Raw genomic sequence first — 18,018 nt, forward strand, 5'->3', positions numbered from 1 at the left:
TTTGCATGTCCTTGCAGCTTCTGAGACTGAATGCAAAATGTTCTAGCTTATTGTTTTAAAGCCAAGCAAGCAAAAAATTATATACTAAGGAGGAGTTGGCCTAACGGCTAGGGCGGTCTACCTCGAGTCTGGGGAACCGGGTTCGAGTCTTGGCAATGACGCTGAACCTTCTATGATTCTGGGTAAATCACGTAATCTCCCTGTGCCTAACAAAAATGAATGTGTCCTCATGTAACATAACTGGTGCTATGTAAAGCGCTCTGATACCCGATACTGGGTCAAGTTCGCGCTATATAAAAAACAAAAAAAGTAAAATATGCAATTTGGGAAGTAATAAACACTCCACAGACTGGCATATTTATTTTTATTTATTTATAAAGTTTTATATAGCGCGAACATGACCCATGAGGGTATCAGAGCGCTTTACAGTATAAGAACAAAATTGGTTGAGGTAGTATACATACATTCAAAAGTGTCAATTCGTACAAAAGGAATAGAAGATATATGATTAACAAACATAGAGGACCATGATACTGTAGGACGTAGAACAATATACAGTTAAAGAACCTTAGATGAGTGTGCTAGCAAACATACATATTATAACTATGATCGGATCCCAGTGGATAAGAGGTGTATAGATAAAGCCAAGAGAGACCCACCACTAGCTGATCTTTACACTACATACAGCAATTGAACAGTAAGGGTAGTGATAATCGTCATACATAAGAAGGACTCAATCATTCCACTTGAAGTCGGCAAAAGTATTCCAATCATAAAGATGACTCAGTGACATCATAGAAATCAGACTTATGATATGTATTTGTTCATTAGTAGTGTTTTTACTTCTTTTTTGAAGGCGGTAAGGGAAGTGATTCCACAAACTGCTGGAGGTAGGGAGTTCCAGATCCTTGGTGCGATCCCTGAAAAAGCTCTACAGCCGGTTCTCTTCTTATGGAAGGATTGGGGTTTCAGAAGGAGGGTGCTTGCACTTCGAAGTCGCCTGCAGCCTCCAGACCTTTCCAACTTTAAAGCCAGATAACTAGGCGTATTGTTGTGAATTGCTTTGTGTCATGTAGGCCACTTTAAGGTGTATTCTTGCCTCGTAGGGCAGCCAATTTAAGGCTTTCAAGGTTGGAGAGATGTGACATATTCTCTTGGTTCCAGATACCAGTCTAGCCGCAGAATTCAATGCTGCTCTTAGCAGAGCCAGCTTGTATTTAGGAAGACCACAGAGGGTGGTGCTCCCGTAATCTAAACTGGATAACACAAGGGCTTGTACTGCCATTTTTAGATCAGCCTGAGGGAGGAAGGGTTTGAGTTTTCTTAGTATACTCAGCTTGTAATTAGCTCCCTTGGAGGCATTAGAGATGTGCGACTGCATATTCAGATGTTTGTCTAAGGTGATTCCTAGTGATTTTGCTGAGTCAATGATGAGGGGGACGCAGTCAAAGGAGGTTAGGTGTTTTAACCATAAGTCTAGCTTTGGTGTGTGGTTCGGTGGCTTTTGGTATTCAGCATGAGGTGGTTGTTAGTGAGCCAGCTTTGCATGTTCAGTAGAATAGAGTTGAGGGCAATGAAATCTTCTGGCGAGGTGATTTTCAGATACAGTTGGGTGTCATCTGCATATAAATGATACAGGATGTTCGCAGATCTCAATGCGTTCGCCAAAGGCTCCATTAGGAGGTTGAAAAGAATGGGTGATAGGGCAGATCCCTGAGGAACACCAAGGGTGACCAAAGAGGACTGCAAGAGTGAGTTCCTCATCTTGAATCTTTGAGTTCTGTTATTTAAGAAGGAGGAGAATCATTGCAGCACTGTGCCCGAGAGGCCCATCCTTCGTTCCAGTAGGGACAGAAGTTTGTCATGCTTGACCGTATCGAAGGCAGAGGACAAATTAAGAAGAGTCAGTAGGCATGATTCATTGCAATCAAGTATTTTGAGGATGTCATCCATAATATGGGTGAGTGCAGATTCTGTGCTATGCCCTTGACGGAAGCTCGATTGGTGAATATATAAGAGGTTATAGTGTTCAATGTGATTGCATAATTGGATTTGTACACATTTCTCCAACAGTTTTGCCAAAGTAGGGATGTTGGTTATGGGCCGGTAGTTATTTAGATCATATGGAGTGGTGTCAGCTTTCTTAAGTATAGGTGTGACCTGCCCTATTTTAAGGCAGTCCGGAATGACTCCATTACAATTACATTTACAATTTTAGCCCATAATGGTAGGATAGATGGTTTTAAAATTTTGAACAAGGCGGGGGGCAGAGGGTCAGAGAAATGATTGGAGGGGTTGATTGCTTGAAGAGTGTTGTCTATAATTTGTTGGGAGATTGGCGAGAAGGTGTGCCAAGAGGCACTGTTTTTTGTGACTTCCCCTGGATTATCAAAATGTACTTTGAATAAATCGCTACAGTTGGAATCTTTACCCTTAGTTTGCGGTAGCGCCAACTTGGATTCTATATCAAGTTCGATGGACTTAGTCTTTTCATGGCAAAAATTGGCAAGCACATCACAGGTAGGAATGGCCAGGTCGTTTGATTCCATAGAGTTATTTGTATTGCATGATTGTTGCTTGACGATTTCAAAGAGTTTTTTTGGCCGGTTGCTAGCTTAGTTCAGCTGAGTTCTGAAATAGTCTGCCTTTGCCTTAAGAATCTTCCTATTGTAAGAGTTCCTTAGTCTTCTCAGGTGCTCAAGATTATCAGTGGTAGGAGCCGATTTCCATAGATGCTCTACAACTCTTAGGTGTCTACGCTCCCCGTTCAGACCCTCGTTGAACCATGGTTTGGAAATCTTAGTGGATAAGTTTTTTTCCTGGGGGGGAGCTGTGGAGTCCAATATTTCAAGCAACGAGTCATTGTATAAGGTTGTGAGGTCATGTACATCAGTAATGTCCATCCTGGGGGTCAGGGCGGAGCTACACCGGTTTAACAGGGTGATGGGGTTGATATTTTGTAAGTTCTTTTTCCATTGCCTTATTTTTGATGGTGGGCCCCTTTTTTGAGTAACTTCGCTAATGATGGAGAAGAGGATGCAATAATGATCAGTCCAATCGCATGGGGTGATGGATTCTAGTAAGACGATATTTGGTTTTGCAATGATGAGGTCTACTGTCTCCCCCTTGTTATGAGTTGGGCTGTCACAGAATTGAGATAGCTCATGTACTGACAGAAACTCTTTAAGACAACCTACAATATGATCGTTTGTGTTGTTCCAATGGAGGTTAAAGTCACCCAAGAAGATATGATGAACTAGTGACTTGACATTAGAAGCCATGATCTCTATTATCTCATCAATACAAGTCAAGTTATCCCCAGGTGGGTGGTAGAATATTTGTAGCTTGTTGGCCATGCGCTTAGTATCAGAGCTATTAATGCATAGATAATCACAGGAAGAAAGCTCAATAGAGTCCGCTTGCTTGACTGCTATTGAGTTACGATAAATGCAGGCTACCCCTCCCCCTAGTTTTCCAATTCTATCTAATCGTATCAGGTCATGGGAAGGAGGAACAAGTAAGTCGAGGATGGGTGAGGAGGAACTATTCAACCAGGTTACAGTGAGGACCATAATATCTAAATCATTTTCTAGAATGAGATTGAATATCTCCGTAGCATGTTTGCTAGCAGATGTGCAATTAATGAGCCCACACTTTAACTTATTAATAGAATGGTTTAAGGTAGTCTGTTCTAGGTTGATATTTGTGAGGTTGTCTCTATTTATAGATCTGTTGTTGAGAGTCGGTTCTCTGAGGGGATCGGTTACAATGGTTTGGATGGTGTCACCATGGGACCTACTGATGTCACTATCAGATAGATCATCGGATGAACTCCTAGGACACATAGAACGGGGGTAAACTACCCGGATTAGTATTATTGGGGAGTGTGACCTTGGGTATGTATCTGGCGTGTTGGATGTTGATTTGATTATACTGACTACTGTTCTACGAATGATCCTTCATGGGGGTGGAGTTTCTCATTTGAAGACTGATTTGGTTCACGGTGTCATCGGTGGCTCTGTGTAGGATAAGCAGTTTTTTAGTGATAGTAGAAAGGTTATGCATTTCATCCATGAGATGGGATAGACCAGTGGCTAGCTCGCTAAGTTGAGTGCTCCAGACTGAATTGGGAGGGTAGGTAGACGGTGAAGACGTCTGATCAGTTATAGAGGACGAGCCGCTCGTAGAGTCATAATGCATGGTCTTCAAATGCTTGTGGATATCTATATTCGGTCTGGGTGTAAGGCGCGTTATGGAAGGCGAATTTCCAGTGTGTTCTGATTGCAAAGACATTTTCTCCATTTGGATCGGGATAGCTTCATTGGATGTCAATGAAGGAGGTTGAGCCAGGATGTTTAATGTCCAATCCACATCCATGAGTGGGGTGGTATAAAGGCTAGACAACCGAGAGGGAGCATCCACCTGAAAGGTCATTGTGTTCAGTAAGTGGATGGACGGGGTGATTGTATCAGGTGAAAGAGTTCCCTCATGTAACAAGGAGGACAGTGGATGGGAGGAGTCCAAACGATCCATTTTGAATGAAGGATTCACATCCCTGGGTGGAGTGGAATAATGGTTAGACAGCCGGTAGGGGAATTCATCCTGAAATTAAGGAAAGGTCACTGTATTCATTGAATGGATGTGAGGGGTGATCGTGTCTGGTGTAAGAGTTCCCTCAAGTAGCGAAGAGGACTGTGGGTGCGGGGGTCTAAGCGATCAGCTAAGAGTGCAGGGGGGGAGTGGAGTGCCGTGTTAGTGGCATCTCGTTTGGTGCCATCCCGCGAGAAAGGCAGGGCTAACAATATTGCGTCAGACATTGATGCATGATGGGATCAGTAGCAAAGCCTCACCTTGACTCTTCTGATCTGGGGGCTCTGGGAGAGGACTTGTCCAAACAGTCTAGTTGGTAGTGATTACTGGTGGTTTCTGCATTGCAGAGGATAGAGGCTGGAAGCATCCGAGTCATAACTGGGACAGGAGGCCCCTGCGTGTTTGGTTCAGACATGTCTGGGGGGCTAGACAGAATGTCAGGGTCGACATAGGTCAGAATGGGCGAGTATGATGTGGTATTTTGAGGAGGAGTTAGAGAAGCCACTAAATCCTGGGGATGCAATGGTGTGGTGAGTGTGCTATTCTTATTATTTACTGCTTTCTTGATAGTAGGAAAGAGCCTGTCAATGATATCGAGATTATCGTTAGAGGCTTGTATAAGAATATTCCCATTGTTGTAGATAGTAATGGTAGCATTCGCTGGGAAAAGGTCCGAGGGGGTAACCGTCAATTTGAGGGCACGAGTGAATTTCTTAGTTATGGAAATTCGGAGCAAAGCATAGAAGGTATTTCTCCATTGGGCACGTTTTTTCGTGTGGAAGATAAGGTAATTGGCAATAGTGCCTTTGTTTGTGCTGAAGTATGTATCTAGAACAAGAGTCTCAGGATGATTTAACAGAAGCCTGTGCTTGAACTTTTTAGAAGCATTTTTGGAGAGATTGGGTGGATAGAGAATGGTGTAGACATTGTGGCCTGCAGGATCAAGGTCTATGGCCATCCTATATAAATGTAATTTCTTTTCTTTTTTTCTTTTCCTATTTCTTTCACTTTCCCTTCTCTTCTTTTCCCCTCTTTTTTTTCTTTTTTCCCCTTTCTTTCTTTCTTTCTTTCTTTCTTTCTTTCTCCTTCCTTCCTTCTCTCTTTCCCCTTCCCTCTCTTCTCCCTTTTTTCCCCTTTTTTCTTTCTCCCCTTTTTCCTCCTTTTCCTTCCCTTTTTTCTTCTTTCCCTTCCCTCCTTCCTTCTCTCTTCCCTTTTCCCCTTTTCTTCCTTCCTCCCCTTCTTTTTTTTCTTCCTTTTTCTCTCCTTTCCCTTTCTCTTCCTTCCTCTTTTTTTCCCTTTCTTTCCCTTCTTCCCCTTTTCTTTCCCTCTTTTCCCTTCCCTTCTCCTTTCCTTTCTTCCCCCTTTTTCCTTTCTTTCTTCCCTTTCTATATCCCCTATTCACCTACCTTTTGGTCTCTGGACTAGTGTAGGAATTACAGATTTTTTCAATATAAGGTATTATGAGAGAGAACAAAAAAAAGGGGGGACCTACTACAGTATTATGGCAGTTACTGGCATAGTTACTTGAACATCACACTGAATGTGTTGGATGCTCAAGAGATCTGGACAAGTAACCTTTCTGTGGCCCTAGAATTGAAGCTGTTGATTAAACAAGCTAAACTAATATCGAAGGAACATGATGTGCAGGCACTGAAGAACAAAGCACAGCACTTTGGCAGTAATGTTGTATGAACCAGCTGTTCCCCCGACTTATCTCTCTCAACCACTTGACAAGGTAACAAAAAAACTACTGATGAGATTAAGATTTGGTTTAATCTCCTTAAGAGCCTATTGGTATGGCGGGTGGGAACTCGACGATGACAACAGTCAATGCAGATTTTGTGCAAAGGGAGAGGAATCTTTGTCCTACATCCTCTGCATCTGAATAAAGTTGCTCCCGGCGTTAAGAAAATTCTGGCTGCCCCCAATATGGCGAGTAATAAACATCAGGTCTTGCCAGGACGCCATACAAGCTTTCTTGAAAGGTGAATCAGCTTAGATAGCTTCTCGATTTCTGAAATTCTTTAAAGGCACTTTAGCAGCTCTGCAGACGCCACGGTCTCCGCTGGAAAACAGACAGTAGTACTGTTGGTGCATGCTATCCATATCAGTATGCTGCTAAAGGTTTTGTACTTGACCTTGGTCAAGTTTGTAGTTTAAGCATCTGAAAATAGTCCTGTAAACACAGCAGAACTAGAAATATAGCACTGTAATGCTGCTGGAGGTCAGACAGTAGTACTGCTGCTGCAGGTGATTCATATAGACATGCTGCTAAAGATTTTGCACTTTACCTGGGTCTCAGAAAAGGACTTCTTACTAGAAGCCAGCACTTGGCAAACAGTCCTGTAATGGTGAAGAAATATAGCACTTTAATACTGAAAGCTCTGACAGGCATGTTTTTCTTTTTATTAATATTGAAAGGGATTATAAGAGTACAGTTCTCAATTTTCTTCTTTGTAACTGTATTTTAAGGACCAACTAATATATAGGTTTTATACATTATTCCCAGAAGAATCCGTGGCAGTATTGTAATGATTTTAAAGAATTCTCTCTTTCTGTCACATTTGCGATATCATTCAAATAATTTTCTTTTTTAAGTTGCACCCCCTCTAGACAATGGATGCAAAGCCCTAGCAGTAGTGTACACCTCACAAACGTTTTGATCTCTTCGGCATCATGCAGTTTATTTCAATGGATTTGCCTCACATCTCAAGGCAGTAAATGTGCAATGTGAGTTCTTTGTCCATCCACTTGCCTCCCATTGTGATTTCCTTTCAAAGTCCTCCTCTGACTCGTGCTGCCATCATATTCTATTCTCAAATCCAGGGCTTGGCCAAAAATTGCTTTTCGGTTTGATGCTTTCATATGTTCCATCCACTGCAACAGTTCTTACACACTTCCTGCAAAAGGTCCACTATTGTCAATTCATCAATCTTTTGTGGAGATAACAAATCTTCAGATTTGCAGGGCTCAGTAATGTTGAAGCCAAAGGAAAGTTCCCAGCATTGAGGATACTAGGGGTCCTATCACTCCAGGTGTCTCAAAGACCATCCGTCTATGCGCAGGACTTGAGCTTTTTCCCTCTAGGTAAAACTCAACATGTCTGACAGTGACGGAGGGTTGCCACCACTAAGACTACAGTGAAGCTAAAAAAAATCTGACTTCTGTTTTAAAGTTCTGTCTGTCATGTCTCTATTTATTTCAAGCCCCCACTGAAAGAGAGAGTTGCAATCAGGGAAATTGATAACGGCTATAAAGATTTAATTTTCAGCTGCTAATACTGGAAAACATTACAGAAATTACATTGGAAACATAGGATGACTGGGTAAAATAGGTGGGCGAAACTTCGCCTTTAGTTGCGTTAAAGCTTTGGAGATGCTATGCTGTTTTGAGCACAATCAATCCCGGACAGATTCACTATGGATTGAATGGTTGGAAAAGGCAGTTTATCAGGCCGAATTACAGAGAAGAAAGAAAGAAATTGATGTTAGGGTATAATGTGATTAGTAATCGGGCCTGAATAGTGGAAACAAATCAAAAAACGCACTGGTTGAAAGTGTGCAAGGTCTTTTTTAGGTCTCGCCTGGCGAAAAGCAGCGCATGCGTTGCTCTTGTCAGAGACCCCTTTTGGAATGATTCTCCCCGACGCTTGTATGCACGCGCCTGCATGGACAAAGATGGCTGCTCTCGCCATCTGTCCAATGCAGACAGCATGCGCGTGCCCCTACGGACTGTGGACAGTCTGACACCATCTTGTGCTAAGCTTGCCATTGTCATGGCAACTCTCCGCATATGATGTCCACACGCGCGCGCATGGCGGCTTTCACGCGCACGGAGGGACAAAGATGGCGTTGGGCTGTCCACACTCCTTTAGCGAAGCAGTTGGAGTCCAATGCATTAAATGCACGTGTTTTGAAGTGGCCTGGCGAGGGCAGTTAGCATGGTCGTCTGGCTGTTGAATTTAAAGCCCCGGAAATGCGCCTATTTGCCGCGCCAGGTGACGCAAAATTGTGATTACAACTGTGCCCTTTTCTTACTCTTCAGGCATTTCTAAATCAGAAAATTAATTAGGCTGTCGGGAAATAGAGTGCATTCGACATCTAGTGTAAATAGTTTAGTAAACCAAAAAAAATACAGTAATGTTCTCATTAAATATTGTCCCATTATGGCCCGATTTTAATTTTTAAAACATTATTGCATGTGTGAGGGCCTGCAAGTAGCACACAAAATAAAAGTAACCAGGCAGATAGCAATGGCTCGAACTTACTACCCCTGATCTGTTTTTCCGAATCGAATGTACGCATCGGTATCTATGTATTATCATTTATTTAGTGCACACGAAAAGTTATTTCATAGTTACCGAAGGTAAACGCATTCCACACTGCAGCGTGTGTGTGTGCTGGTGTGCTCGCTTCATTAGTAGCGCCTAGCAGTGAACAAGGGAGGCGCGGGCTGCTTTGTTAATGTCAATAGGTTGCCTTTACAGTGCTTCAGTCCACACCCCTACCATTTCTAAGCGCTGTAACGAGCAGCTGTAGTGTTAACGTTACCCAGTTTATTTTACATTGTACATTTAGCGAATGCAACGATCCAAATTGGTGCATGTTGCAAAATTATTCTGTGTTATTTCAGGCAGCATACCTGACGCCGAGGGTTAAAGAGAAGAGGCGGGCTGCATGTACATTGTCACAGAGCCATTTATAAACCATGGGCTTTTCTGGGCAGACCCCCTTCATAACTCATTCCCAGCCACCCCCTTCTGAGCGAAATACTGCAACATGCGCTTACAGGCCCATTCAAATGATGGATCGCCTGGAAGAGGGCGCTAAGGCGCTAGACTCAGCTGCGCGATTTCTAGCCAGCCAGTGTGGTGCTTGCACACAAAGGCCAGCACCCTGCCTGGCACACCGCCCTGCTGCTGCGGGGTGCTACAAGACAGAGGCTAGTGCCCCATGGCATAATTCGTGCCAGCACGCCTTGGCACGGTTTACCACACGGTTTATAAATTAAAAACAATGGTTCCTCACTTTAATTGGAATTCAGAGCGCATCCCAGGGGTATGAACACTTAAGAGGCGCATTTCATAAGCACCGTTTTTGGCAAAATGCCATTTGACTGTGTAATTCTGCAAAGTAGTGCATCACGCACTGAATAGCAGCAGACCACGCCCACCTGCAGGGGTAGTTGTGCCGCAAACAGGACTCCAGTTTGAGTGGCACACTTTTGATGCCAGGTGATGCAAAATCGTGATTACAACTGTGCCCTTTTCTTGCTCTTCAGGCATTTCTAAATCAGAAAACTAATTAGGCTGTGGAGAAATAGAGTGCACTCGACATCTAGATGTTAATAGTTTAGTAAACAAAAAAAAATACAGTAATGTTCTCATTAAATATTGTCCCACTATGGCCTGATTTTCATTTTTAAACATTATTAAATGTGTGGGGGCCTGCAAATAGCACACAAATTAAAACTAACTGCGCAGATAGCAATGGCTCCCACTTACTTCCCCTGAAGTGTTTTTCCGAATCGAATGTACGCATCGGAATCTATGTGTTCGAGGCATGTGGGCTGCTGAATTCATATCTGTGCATAGATCGCCGCCTAGTGTTGGGTCCGGATGTTTGCACGTTGTTGTCCTGGAAGAGTCTTCGAAGTATCCTGGGATAGGTGACTCCTCCCCTGGACTACAGTGCGCATGGGCATCCTCTCCATCCTCAGATTGTTTTTTTCCGCCATTGGGTTCGGATGTGCTTATCTTGACTCAAGTTAGGAAAAAAAATTTCCAGGCCAAAAGGCCTTTAGTTCGCGTCGGTACTGTTCCCGATCGGTATCGATAGTATCTTTGTTAGTTTACTAACTTCCAGAACCAACTTTTTTCGCATCTTACCCGACCATCGACCCGAACATCGACGATGGAATCGAGGACACCATTCAAGCGGTGTCCTGTATGCAATGCGAAATATCCCCACATCGACGTCCATCCGGTGTGCAATAAATGCCTTTCACCGGATCACGACGAATCTACATGCATGGCCTGTGCCCGATTTCGATCCAAGAAGACTCTCCGGAATCGACGAGCAGCAAGACTCGAGGCGCAGCAAGCGGCACCGGCCCCGGCCGACATCTTCAGCGCCGAGACCGAAGATGTCGAAGAAGTGGAGAACCTACCCTCCAGTCCCGCTTCCGAACATGACTCCGTATCGGAAGACGTCGACGAAACACTCTTTCGCAGAGATGAAGACGACACCGAGGTAGGAGACTACAATGAGGCCTTAGGGGCCGAAGAGAGTAGCTCCGATAACGAGCAAGGCCTACCCGTACAGACTGAGGAAATCTCAGTGCAACAGTCTATGGCTCCGGTCGAGGGATCGCCTTCCGGCCTTACCCAAGACCTATCCCGCAGTTCTTCGGCCCCGCCCTCGGGCCCGGCCACGGACATTCAGCGGCAGCCATTAATGCCCAAACCGGCTGGTTTCCCTTCTTCGAAACCGAAACTAAAAGCTGTATTGGTTCAACTGAAACCGAAACCGAAAGTAGCGCTGGTCGGATCGAGGCCCACCACACCTTCGACGCCAGCAAAACCCGTCGGCACCGAGCGCACCAAACGAGACTTCGGTGCCGAGCTTGAAGCGGCCGACGTCAGAGTCGACATAAGGAAAAAGACCTTCGGTGCCACCAAACCTACTCGGCTCCCGGCACCGACGCAATCGGCTCCGACCCCAAAGGTCAAGCTGCCTGCTGCATCTCACACCGCTTCAACGGCACCACCAAAGCCACACTCATCGAAGACGTCGACGGCCATTACCGCCCCTCGACTCGATGTCTCACCGGCGCCGAAAAAATCCACGCCCACCTCTACTGAACCGGTCGGCGCGAAGGAATCGATGGCGCTCCAGGTGCGACCCGTTGCGACGCAACGCGCCAAAACCAAAACGGTCCTTCAGGACACGTCGGGCTCCGAGCCGATAAAAGCTCCAACAGCCTCTTCGGCACCAGCCAACATTACTTTTGGCCTGCCACCATCCACGGCCCCAAAACTATTCCAAATCAGGACACGGGTCACCCACACCACGATTACTCCTGCCGAACGCTCTCCTGCGGAGACGTCTCCATCACATCTCATCGACGCCGACACCGGCAGGATGATAATCCACAAACGGAGAATAACTTCGGAGCCAGCTTTGGACTCCTTCCGGATCCCGCTTAAAAGAAAGCTGCCAGTGGCTTCAGAACCAGTTCTTTATGAACCTCTGCATTCCCCCTACAGGGATCCACAGTCCTTCTCTCCCACACACTCCGACACGGAGGCTTTGGAGGACTACATGAGTGACCAAGTCCCCTACCCCGGAGACATGGACCTTGAAGGCCAACAGGACCCTGATCAAGCTTGGGATGACCCTGTAGACTCAGGTGCACCTCTGGATGCACAGGACCCGCAACTCTATGGAGCAAAAACATCTCCCACAGAGGACACTGCCGCGTTCAACGCTCTAATTGAACGTGCTGCAGCCAATCATGGGGTGCAACTTCACTCTGACACCGTCGAGGACGACTTTCTTATGGATACTTTCGCATCCTCAGAACGACATGTAAAGACTCTGCCCATGTTGAAGGGTGTCCTCAAACCAGCAAAGGACATCTTCAAAGAACCCACTAGGGCAAGAGTGATAAACCCCAGGATCGACAAGAAGTACAGATCGGCGCCTGGGGACCCTACCTACATTAGAGGCCAGTTACCTCTGGACTCCATTGTAGTTGCGAATGCTCGCAAGAGGGCACACTCGCAAACAACAGGTGATGCTCCTCCCCCGGACAAAGAGTCCAAGGTGCTAGAGACCTCCGGCAAACGGGTTGCCGCCCAGGCAGCTAACATATGGCGCATTGCCAACACTCAGGCGCTCCTCGCTCGCTACGATCGAGCGCACTACGATACACTAGAACAACTACTCCAACATCTCCCTGACCAATACAAAGAAGGTGCAGAGATCCTCATCAGGGAGGGACAACTGCTCACAAATGCATCCATTAAGTGTGCACTGGATGCCGCAGATACAGCTGCCAGAGCCATAAACACTAGTGTCATGTTGCGACGACACGCCTGGTTGCGAATCTCCGGATTCAAACCGGAGGTACAAAACAACATCCTCAACCAACCTGTCAACCCCGACTACTTATTCGGCCCGGAGGTTGACACCACCCTAGAGAAAATAAAAAAGGACACAGACACTGCAAAGTCCATGGGGGCCCTACAAACGCAGTCCTTTCGGAGCGGCTCCTTTCGTCGCCCCGGAAATAGAGGAGCAGGTAGAGGACAGGGGTCACAGCAAACATACAACAAGGGCAACACACAAAGCACCTACGATAAAAACACCCGGGGTGGTTATCGTGGCTCCAGCACAAAGGGCAGAGGACGCAGCTACGGCAACACCAGGTCCTCCCCCAAGAACAAGCAGTGACGCCCTCTCCCTTCCTCCCAACCACATAACACCTGTCGGGGGAAGGCTACAAAGGTTCCTGTCCACAGGGAACTCCATCACCACGGACAGGTGGGTCAAAGATATTGTCAAATACGGTTACTGTCTAGAATTAACCTCAACTCCACCCACAATACCTCCAAAAAACCGTCCTATGTCCTCAGAGCACTTAACGCTCTTACAGCAGGAGGTGCAAAGTATGTTACTAAAAGGCGCAATAGAGGTCGTACCCGTCCACGAACAAGGTACGGGAGTGTACTCCCTGTACTTTTTAATACCGAAAAAGGACGGGTCACTCAGACCTATATTAGACCTGAGACCCCTGAACCAGTACATTCTTTCCGAGCATTTTCACATGCTCACTCTACAGCAAGTCCTCCCGCTGCTCAAGCAGGGAGACTTTCTGGCCACACTGGACCTCAAGGATGCGTATTTCCACATACCCATTCACCCCTCACACAAGAAATACCTCAGGTTCACTGATCAAGGGCAGCACTACCAATTCAAAGTCCTTCCCTTCGGCGTGACAACAGCACCCAGGGTGTTCACAAAGTGCCTAGCTACTGTGGCGGCACATCTACGGAGGCAGCACATACACGTCTACCCTTACCTGGACGACTGGCTCGTTCAAGCGAAGTCAGCCCAGCAATGTGCCAGCCACATGTCTCGCACCATTCACCTTCTTCACAGTCTGGGGTTCTCACTAAATTACCCAAAATCCCATCTCCAGTCTGCACACGTACAACAGTACCTAGGTGCGACTATAGACACTCTGGCGGCCACAGCTCAGCCAAATTTAGTGAGAATCAACAGCATGCAAATGCTGATTTCCAAGTTCAAACCACAACACTCCCTCCCCGCGCGAGTGTTCATGCAGTTGATAGGCATGATGGCCTCCTGCATTTTCATAGTCCCACACGCGAGACTACATATGCGCCCGCTTCAGGAGTGCTTAGCACGTCAGTGGAATCAGGCTCAAGGACAGTTGAAAGACCTAGTGTTGGTGAGCGGTCGGGCATACAACTCTCTGCATTGGTGGAATCCACAAAACCTTTGCAAGGGCCGACCGTTCCAAGAGCCTGTTCCACAAATAATACTGACAGCGGACGCGTCTCTCCAGGGATGGGGAGCTCATGTACTCAACTACACAGTGCAGGGACTATGGACAACACAACAAAGGAAGATGCACATCAACATTCTGGAATTGATGGCAATCTTCCTCGCAATGAAAGCATTCAAAGTACACTTGTGCAACAAAGTCGTGTTGATCCGGACGGACAACATGACCGCCATGTACTACATACAAAAGCAGGGAGGAACACACTCTCCACAGTTGTCTCATCTGGCTCAGAGCATGTGGAAGTGGGCCATTCAAAGGAACATGTTCCTCATGGCAGAACACCTCCCCGGCAAGGACAACCAGGTGGCGGATCTGCTCAGCAGACACAGCCACCAGATGCACGAGTGGGAGTTACACCCATCAGTACTCCAACCGTACTTCCAGCAGTGGGGTCATCCAGAGATAGACCTATTTGCCACAAGCGAAAACGCAAAATGCCAAAGCTTTGCCGCCAGGTTCCCACATCCGCAGTCGCAGGGCAATGCGATATGGATGAACTGGTCCGGCAGATTTGCGTACGCTTTTCCCCCAGCACCACTGATACCGCTGGTGGCACGCAAACTCAGACAACACTCACTGACACTCGTCCTGGTTGCTCCAACGTGGGCACGCCAGCCGTGGTACACCACCTTTCTCGAACTTTCCATGGTGCCGCATCAAAGGCTGCGGGTCAAACCCGAGCATTTGACGCAGAACCATGGAGAGATTCAACACCCAGATCCGCAACAGCTGAACCTGGCAATCTGGCTCCTGAAGTCCTAGAGTTTGGCTACCTAAACCTGCCACCTGACTGTATGGACATCATTAAGGAGGCCAGGAGACCCACTACCAGGGCTTGCTATGCAGTCAAATGGAAAAGTTTCGTCATTTATTGCAATAATAATGACATTAACCCGCTAGACGCATCCATCCAAAACATTATTTGTTACCTATTACACCTATACCGATGCAATCTGGCGTACACTTCTATACGTGTCCATTTGACCGCAATATCAGCCTATCTACAAACCAGGCAGCACCTCTCTCGAGTGCCTGCCATCAAAGCATTCTTGGAAGGACTCAAACGAGTCATTCCACCTAGCCACCCACCAGCCCCAATGTGGAACCTCAACTTGGTCCTCACACGCCTGATGGGTCCACCCTTTGAACCTCTACACTCATGCAAGATTCAGTTCCTTACCTGGAAAGTAGCTTTCCTAGTAGCGATAACTTCTTTACGAAGAGTTAGTGAACTCCAGGCAGTAACCGTCCAAGAGCCATTCATACAGGTTCACGCCAACAGGGTCGTACTACGTACCAACCCCAAATTCATGCCCAAGGTGGTATCGCAGTTCCACATGAATCAAACTATTGAACTGCCTGTTTTCTTTCAAAACCCACAGACTGTCGCAGAAAGGGCACTCCATACACTAGATGTAAAGAGGGCCCTCATGTATTATATCGACAGGACCAAACCCTTTAGGAAAACAAAACAACTTTTTGTTGCCTTTGCCCCACACCACAAAGGTAACGCTATCTCCAAAGCAGGTATAGCCAGATGGATCGTTAAATGTATTCAAATTTGCTATCAAAAGGCTAAACGCACTTTACGATTCCCCCACGAGCCCACTCAACACGTAAGTTAGGGGCCTCCATGGCTTTCCTAGGAAACATTCCTTTGCATGATATATGTAGAGCAGCCACCTGGTCCACTACACATACATTTACCAAACACTATTGTGTAGATGTGCAATCAAAACAGCAGGCAGCTGTAGGACAGGCTGTTCTCAAAACTCTTTTTCAGACCGCTGCAGCTGGCACTGGTAGCCGCCGCTAATAAGAGGGCACTGCTATATATTCTATGCACAGATATGAATTCAGCAGCCCACATGCCTCGAACTGAATATGCTACTTACCAATATGCATCTGTTCTTGGCGTGTAGGGCTGCTGACATTCATATCGCCCTCCCTCCTCCCCGGCGCCTGTAGCAGCTGCAGCTCTCAGAATTACTGTAAGCATGGTCATCACTTTCTGTATCTACTCCATCACTGCCACAATGGCGAAAAACAATCTGAGGATGGAGAGGATGCCCATGCGCACTGTAGTCCAGGGGAGGAGTCACCTATCCCAGGATACTTCGAAGACTCTTCCAGGACAACAACGTGCAAACATCCGGACCCAACACTAGGCGGCGATCTATGCACAGATATGAATGTCAGCAGCCCTACACGCCAAGAACAGATGCATACTGGTAAGTAGCATATTCAATTATCATTTAATTTAGTGCACACGAAACGAAAAGTTATTTCGTAGTTACCGAAGGTAAACGCACTCCCCACTGCAGCGTGTGTGTGTGCTGGTGTGCTCGCTTCATTAGTAGAGCCTAGCAGTGAACAAGGGAGGCGCGGGCTGCTTTGTTAATGTCAATAGGTTGCCTTTACAGTGCTTCAGTCCACACCCCTACCATTTCTAAGCGCTGTAACGAGCAGCTGTAGTGTTACCGTTGCCCAGTTTATTTTACATCGTACATTTAGCGTATGCAACGATCCAAATTGGTGCGTGTTGCAAAGTTATTCTGTGTTATTTCAGGCAGCATAGCTGACGACGAGGGTTAAAGAGAAGAGGCGGGCTGCATGTATATTGTCACAGAGCCATTTATAAACCATGGGCTTCTCTGGGCAGACCCCCTTCATATCTCATTCCCAGCCACCCCCTTCTGAGCGAAATACTGCAAAATGCGCTTACAGGCCCATTCAATGATGGAGCTCTACTACTCTCTGTCTACTACCCTCTATTACTCACTCTCTACTACTCTCTCTCTACTACTCAGTCTACTACTCACTCTCTACTACTCACTCTCTACTCTCTCTCTGCTACTCTCTACTACTCTCTACTACTCACGCTCTACTTCTCTCTCTACTACCCTCTATTACTCACTCTCTACTATTCACTCTCTAATACTCACTCTACTACCCTCTACTACTCACTCTCTACTACTCACTCTCTACTACTCTCTCTCTACTACTCTCTATCTTACTCACTCTCTACTACTCTCCGCTACTCACTCTACTATCTCTACTACTCTCTACTACTCACTCTCTACTACTCACAATCTACTACTCACTCTCTACTACTCTCTCTACTACTCACTCTCTACTACTCTCTACTCTCTCCTACTCACTCTACTATCTACTACTCACTCTCTACTACTATGTACTACTGACTCTCTGCTACTCACTCTGTTACTCACTACTACTCACTCTTTACTACTCTCTCTACTACGCTCTACTACTCACGCTCTACTACTCACTCTCTACTACTCACTCTCTACTACTCTCTCTACTATCTACTACTCACTCTATGTGCTACTCACTCTCTACTACTCACTACCTACTACTCACTAGTACTCACACTCTACTACTCTCTCCTACTCACTCTCTACTACTCTCAACTACTCCCTCTCTACTCTCTACTACTCACTCTCTACTCCTCACTCTCTACCACTCTCTACTACTCTCTACCACTCTCTACCTCTCTCTAACCGCACACATATGCACATATATATATACACACATATATATATATATATATATATATATATATATATATATATATATATTGGTGTGTCAATATATATGCATATGCATCTATATATATGTATGTGTATATATTTACATACATACATAAAACATATGCATGTTATGTACATGAAAGTTTGAAAAACACTAATAAAAGCAAAGCTAAAAAGCCACCTAATTACAAACCGAATTGCTTTAACTTAAGCGAGGGCGAGACCTGTTGCATTTTCAATGCTTGTTAATTATTATATCTTACTAATTATGGGTAGTGCTATA

The 18,018-nt window shown here is 45.9% G+C and overlaps 1 protein-coding gene across 2 annotated transcripts in view; it reads left to right on the forward strand.

Moving 5' to 3' along the window:
- LOC146785485 (uncharacterized) overlaps window positions 1–18,018 on the forward strand; it is a 148,800-nt gene that overhangs the window by 93,459 nt on the left and 37,323 nt on the right. The window lies entirely within an intron of this gene.

Source organism: Triturus cristatus, chromosome 11 (genome assembly GCF_964204655.1).
Source record: "Triturus cristatus chromosome 11, aTriCri1.1, whole genome shotgun sequence".
Taxonomy (NCBI): Eukaryota; Metazoa; Chordata; class Amphibia; order Caudata; family Salamandridae; genus Triturus; species Triturus cristatus.